Raw genomic sequence first — 6,347 nt, 5'->3', positions numbered from 1 at the left:
GTATACCACTACCCAGAAGTTATCCAGTCAGTATTTTTTTATGCAAAACCAGAGGTCCTGTGGCTCTTTAGCAACCTGTGCAAAATGTTGCATAGTGCTGACAGTGGGTACTACTGAGCACGTGTGGTGAGAAGTTGGTGACCACTTTTCTCATTGAGCCTTAGGAGGAACATTTGGCACTTTAGGAATTAGGTTATCCTTTTATTTCGTTTTTAGTTATTGGTTTAGATGCACTGGGGATGGGGAGATTTGGGGTGGGGAGTCATTGTTTTCTGGCACTATTTAATAGAGATGAGAGTGTTTCGATTTTGGTACTGTTTGCCCAAGGAAGGCACAGGTTAGTGCTCTAAAACATGACTAATAAATTGCTCATGTTTGAGCCCTATCATGTGAAGGTGATTTCTATTGCCATTGTATAGTATTGGCAGTTTAGCTAAGCTTTTTTTATTTGTAATCACACCTATCCTGTTTCCCCGAAAATAAGACCTAGCGTGATTGTCGGTGATGGCTGCAATATAAGCCCTACCCCCAAAATAAGCCCTAGTTAAAGTCCTTGTAGGTCTTAATTTCAGGATAGGGCTTATTTTCGGGGAAAGAGGGTAGGGCTTATTTGGGGGGTAGGGCTTATATTGCGGCCATCACCGACAATCACGCTAGGTCTTATTTTCGGGGAAACAGGGTATAGGTTTAATAAATGTGATCTTTTTTTAAACAGAAATATGGTCACGGTAACACCACACTGCTCATTTATAAATGGGCCCTTAAAGGCATAGTTCATCTTTACCAAAAAATTGCCTATGTAGTTAAGGGGCATCTATAGATAATAACAAATGGTGAAGCTTGGACCAATTTTGCAAAATGCCCTTGGTATAGATGTAGGCTATTTATTTACCTCTTGAAGCCTGACTAAAAAACTCATACATCCTGTCCTGCCTTGTTGCTAGGAAGTTGCTAAGAGACTCCAAGCTCATACTGTCTACCATCACACAAGCAAACTCACAAATGCTTAGCTCAGAGCTACTCTGTCAGAAGAGGGAAAGTGCATGTGAAAGAGATTTTAATCAGAGAAAGAGCTTGCTTCTGTGATGGTGAACAGTCTCTTAACAAGGTTCTAGCAACAAGGCAAGATGGGATGATGCAATCTCTGGGAGTTTTTCAGGAGGGGGTATGACCCACCATATATGGGTGCAAGATATAGCGGAGGAGGAAATTGAGAGAGTCACAACATAAGTGAGGCAAGATGTCACCCAAGGGCAGCTACCAGTGGAGTGGAGTGAGCCCTATCCCACCAGATGGCAGAGCTTGGTGGGTGCAGGCACCTGTCCCACTCAGCTGCATGGGCCTTTTTCAACACATGTGCGGCAGACCGCATCTTAGTCATTTGCATTATATGTCACCGGCATCTCAAGCATGGTAATAAACCAGTAATTTTGGTATAATTTATATGAAGAGACATAAGAATATTTGCCATTTATTTATTTATTTCAGGTACTTATATAGCGCCGTCAATTCACGCAGCGCTTTACATATACATTGTACATTCACATCAGTCCCTACCCTCAAGGAGCTTACAATCTAAGGTCCCTTACTCACATTCATACATACTAGGGACAATTTAGACAGAATCCAATTAACCTACCAGCATGTCTTTGGAGTGTGGGAGGAAACCGCAGTACCCAGAGGAAACCCAGAGGCACAGGGAGAACATGCAAACTCCAGGCAGGAAGTGTCATGGTTGGGATTCGAACCAGCAACCCTTCTTACTGCTAGGTGAAAGTGCTATCCACTACACCACTGTGTCGCCCCATGCAGCTCAGTGAGAGCAGTACTTGTATGTTAGTGATTGAAAGAAAAAGGGCAGCAATCCTCCTTCTCCTTTAGCTACTCCCAAACGCTGTTTCTGGCACAGAATAAAGGACCATGTCTACTACATTTGAAGCAATTTGCTATATACATCAATAAGCCACCATGTAAACTTCCAACACTCCGGAAACAATGCAGTGATCAAATTTGCAGCTCTGGAACACATCGTTGTGGACCCGAGGGGGGTGGCAATTATGATAAAAAGATCCTACAAAGGGAAATGCGATGGTTCCATACATTAAGGGCTACTACTCCCCTGGGCATCAACTATGCGATAAGCTACAAACCCTTCTTATAATGTCTGGATTTTGTGCTGTGGATTTTTCCTTTTTTCTTGTTTTTATGATGTTTCTAGTATTTATGTGTCCACCATGTATGTGTGTCTTGCGCCATGTTTGCCTGTTTGCCCCAATGGGCGAGTAAGTGGCACTAGGATCCAGGATGCACGGATGTTTGATAAATCAAACACCGGCATTTGTATTGTGAGATTGGCGATGATATTTGATTTTTTCATGATTTGGAATGCTGCTTATCTCCTTGTCCCTTTGTTGGAAGGTTTAGACTCTTGTTTGTTTTCTGTTCTCTGTTTTTTGTTGTTTTTGTGTGATTTGTGGCAGGTATATTTGTATGTAGATTCTATGCCTCACTATATCTGCCTACTTCCTGCTTCTCCATGTCTATTTCCAGCACAACGTCCCGCTATTAGTGACACGGAAGTAACGCAAACGCTGTGTCATGAAGTCATGCAATGTCGTGAGTCTCGACTCTCCACCCATGGTTGGCGAGGGCCGCACTATACTCCGCTGTTAGCTGGCGGATGTTGCTGGCCTGACGTTTGATGCTACGTGGCTCCGCCCATATCGAGATAGATTCCGCAGGGTTTTTGGCACCAAAAAAAGCATAAAAGGAGTTCATTCACCCTGATAATACAGAACCAGCGGGGGTTCTATGTGTGTATGTTGTCTGATATCTTGTTCCAAGATCTTTATATATTGCTTATTTTGATATATACATCTCAATACTATGTATACTTATGGTAATTTTTCATTGTTTTTAATTTTGTATTAGCACCTACCCAATAAATGTCCTGAAGAAGCAATTTGTGAAATGCGTTGACAGACAAGACTGCATGGAGAAGCTTATGAACTCTACTTATTCATATCATTTTGTACAGTATATGTGTCCACTTGTACTTTATCTATATCCATATCTCCATGCCTATTGTATTGGATACTTGTTGATCCTGTCAGTCAGTAGGGTGCTTTGTATGTTGAATGTCCTTTTAATTCGTATAAATTTGTAATAAAGATTTTTTTTTAGATAAATACCGTCTCATGTTGTGCCCACAAAATCCACAGTTTTTTTGACAGAGTTTTTACTTATTCAATCCCTTTTCTATATATTGGATGTTGGCATAGTGGGGGTCCTCCCTTTCTATACTCCCTTTTAACCTCACCCCACTATTTAAGATTCCTTATCAGCAGTCTAAAATGATAGGGATGACAGTATTTCAAGGGGTGTTAGAGGTCTACTTTCCAATGGAGAACATAGTCAGCATGGGACCCTGCAAAATAGGGGCAAGAGCAGGCTGCAACCATGATCTGATTCTGCCAACTCCAGATTAACATCTCCAGCTGTACCACTGAGCAGGCAGCTTTCTGTGCCCCAACTACTGGAATGTAAGAAAAGTAGATTCCCAACCAGCCCCACATTCAGTATCCCAATGCCAGCTTGACTAAACTGCTGGCTTTACAGTTGTGGCCATTAAAGCTGGTAGAGTCTGCACTCTTGCTGGAATTTGAAGCCTGTGCTGTACAGGCAGCAGTGGCAGGTTCCCAGCTGTAATTTTTTCACCTGTTAGGCTATTCCTGCCCTCCACTATCATGTAGAAGTCAAAGTTTCCACATTGCTGGACATTACAGTCAGCTGTAGCATCCACCTGACCACAGAAACAAGGTCCAACATGCATGGCAGGTTCAATGCCCTATTTCATCTTCAGAACCACTAGCTCCCCCCATGTGACCAAGAGAGAGACAGAATAAATACATTCCCATTTAGTAAGGATAAAACTAAGCTTTTATACTACGGAAGATTATGCTATAACTTTGGTAGCAAATCTGATGGACCCTTTACCAGATCCCTTAAAAAAGGTCACTGACAGGCAGGGGAAGACAGAAAGGTTAACACGTTTCACACAAAGTACGTGATTTGTGTGAAATGTATTAACTTTTCTCTCTTCCCCCTGCTTGTCAGTGATGTTGTTTTTATGGATAATTGAGAACTTTAAAAAAGCAGATATTGCATAGTGTGGGAGTGCAGCCATTCGATTTCCTGTTCACGTATGACACATAGTAGTTGATTCACTAAAATGGAGAGTACAAAATCTGGTGCAGCTCTGCATAGAAACCAATCAGTTTCCATTTATTTTGTCAAAGCTTAATTGAACAAGTTGAAGTTAAAAGCTGATTGGCGACCATGTAGAGCTGCACAACATTTTGAACTCTCCAGTTTTAATATATCAACCCCATAATCTCTTTGCATGGCAGAACCTCTTTAAATCAGCAGATATAGCTGACTACTTCAGGGATTTCTATCATCACTTTCACAAGCTCTCTAGGCAGGAGGCTCATACGATACGGCCACAAAAAGTGCTGCCATAGATGTCTACTTGTCTTATCACACTGTCTCAACAAGCTAGAGACTCTATAGACTTCTCTATAATGGCAACAGAAGTAGCAGAGGTCCTCAGGACTATGAATTTGGGCAAGGCCCTGGGCACTGATGGCATATCCCTACAATATTAGTGCATCTTCTTTCAAACTCTATCACCCAGATTCATCTGGTGGGATACGTCGCTTTGTGCCAAAATGCAAATACAAGCAATAGAATTTTACCTTGCATACTTTGGTGTTCATGTTACACTGTCCTTGGTAAGAATCCTTTTTTTTTAATTTCCTCTATTAATAAGGACCATTTGTGGGGACCTTATGCGGGGAACAAATAAACACATACAAGTTTTTTTAGGAGTTTTAAAAATGCTTACATGACTACTTTTCGGTGCTATGTACATTGGTTATAGGGGGGCAGAGCACCCTTTACTCAAAAAAGACTAGTTCTTTCCCTCTGCTCCACTTTCTAATATGCTTAGTGCATCAAAGCTATGACAGACAGTGAGGCTTGGATGGGAGCCACTGTCATTCATTAAATGAAGGGCTGGAATGTTGTCACAGGCTAACTAGAGGACACCTGACTTGTCATACATTTGCCTGGAATCCTGTTGTGATGAGATGAATTGCATACATCTGTCAATATAAGTGATAAGCCAAATGTACCTGGGTTTGGCTCTGGGTAGGTAACATGACTAAGGTTTGGGTACCAATCCGAACCCCATTTATGTTAAGGGAGCAGAATCTGAGAAATAAGTAATGGCCATATTCTAAGATAATAGGCAAGGTTTTGTGAAACAAATAGCATGGGGGACAAACATGAATCACAGCAAAAAATAAATAAAAGTAAAACATTTAATTTGGCAGGGAAAAGTAATTTTAACATTGCTTAAAATGAAACATTATAAATGCAAAACTCCTTGCATAACATGCCTGATGGATGTCCTTAACATCCCTGTGAAGGGGCACATCTGTATGATATATACAACCTACTCTAGCATAACAGACATTTACAAAGAAAATACATGAGGACAAGGTGCTTTGCCAGTGGTGTCCTCCCTGGCATGGCATCCTCCCCATGCTGGGGGCATGTGGCCTAGCATGGTTGAGAAGACAGAGGTAAATGCTTACTCACCCACCTTTCCCCTCTTGGCCTGCCAACTGCATGCTCAGATAAAGATCTAGTATGAAACTATTGCACAGATACACTATCCAGAGTTTAAAAACCATGGACTCCATGGCAAAGGAGGGTGTTTTTGTTTCTTATTTTTGTTGTTTTTGCTCCTTTGTCTGGGGTAATAAAGCTGAAGCTTATAAGTCCATCTCCCTTCTTCAATTCTAGCACTGAGACTGCAACTTAATGATGGACAACCTTAACGTTTAAAATGCATGTACACATTTACCTTATGACCTGGACTCTACATATATATGGTATAATATGGGGGGGCTCGGGCCCAACTCGGAGAGATAGATTTATACTACAGTCTATTGCCCCACCCTGGGGGTTCCAAACACTGTGCTGTAGATTAGGCTTGAATAGTTCCGTACAATAAGCTATGCTGGCTCTAGAGTGAAGTCTTTTGCTTTCTTACCCTTACTTTTGTAGTGTTGCAGCATTGACTTGATTTCTCCTGGTTGTGACCCAAGCTACTACTACCCCTCTGCTGGTTACGGGAAAGTCCTCATTTGAGCTCTATGGAGTTATTCAACCTCTGATCTTAATTCAGGAATATGCCTTCTACAGGGATCTATCATTCTCTGTCTCTTACTGCTCAAGAGTAGGCCTAATGGGATTGGTTATTGGTTGATGAATATGCA

The sequence above is a fragment of the Aquarana catesbeiana genome, linkage group LG01 (assembly GCF_042186555.1).
Source record: "Aquarana catesbeiana isolate 2022-GZ linkage group LG01, ASM4218655v1, whole genome shotgun sequence".
NCBI lineage: Eukaryota > Metazoa > Chordata > Amphibia > Anura > Ranidae > Aquarana > Aquarana catesbeiana.
The sequence above is the reverse complement of the archived record's forward strand: the minus strand, read 5'-3'. Positions refer to the sequence as shown.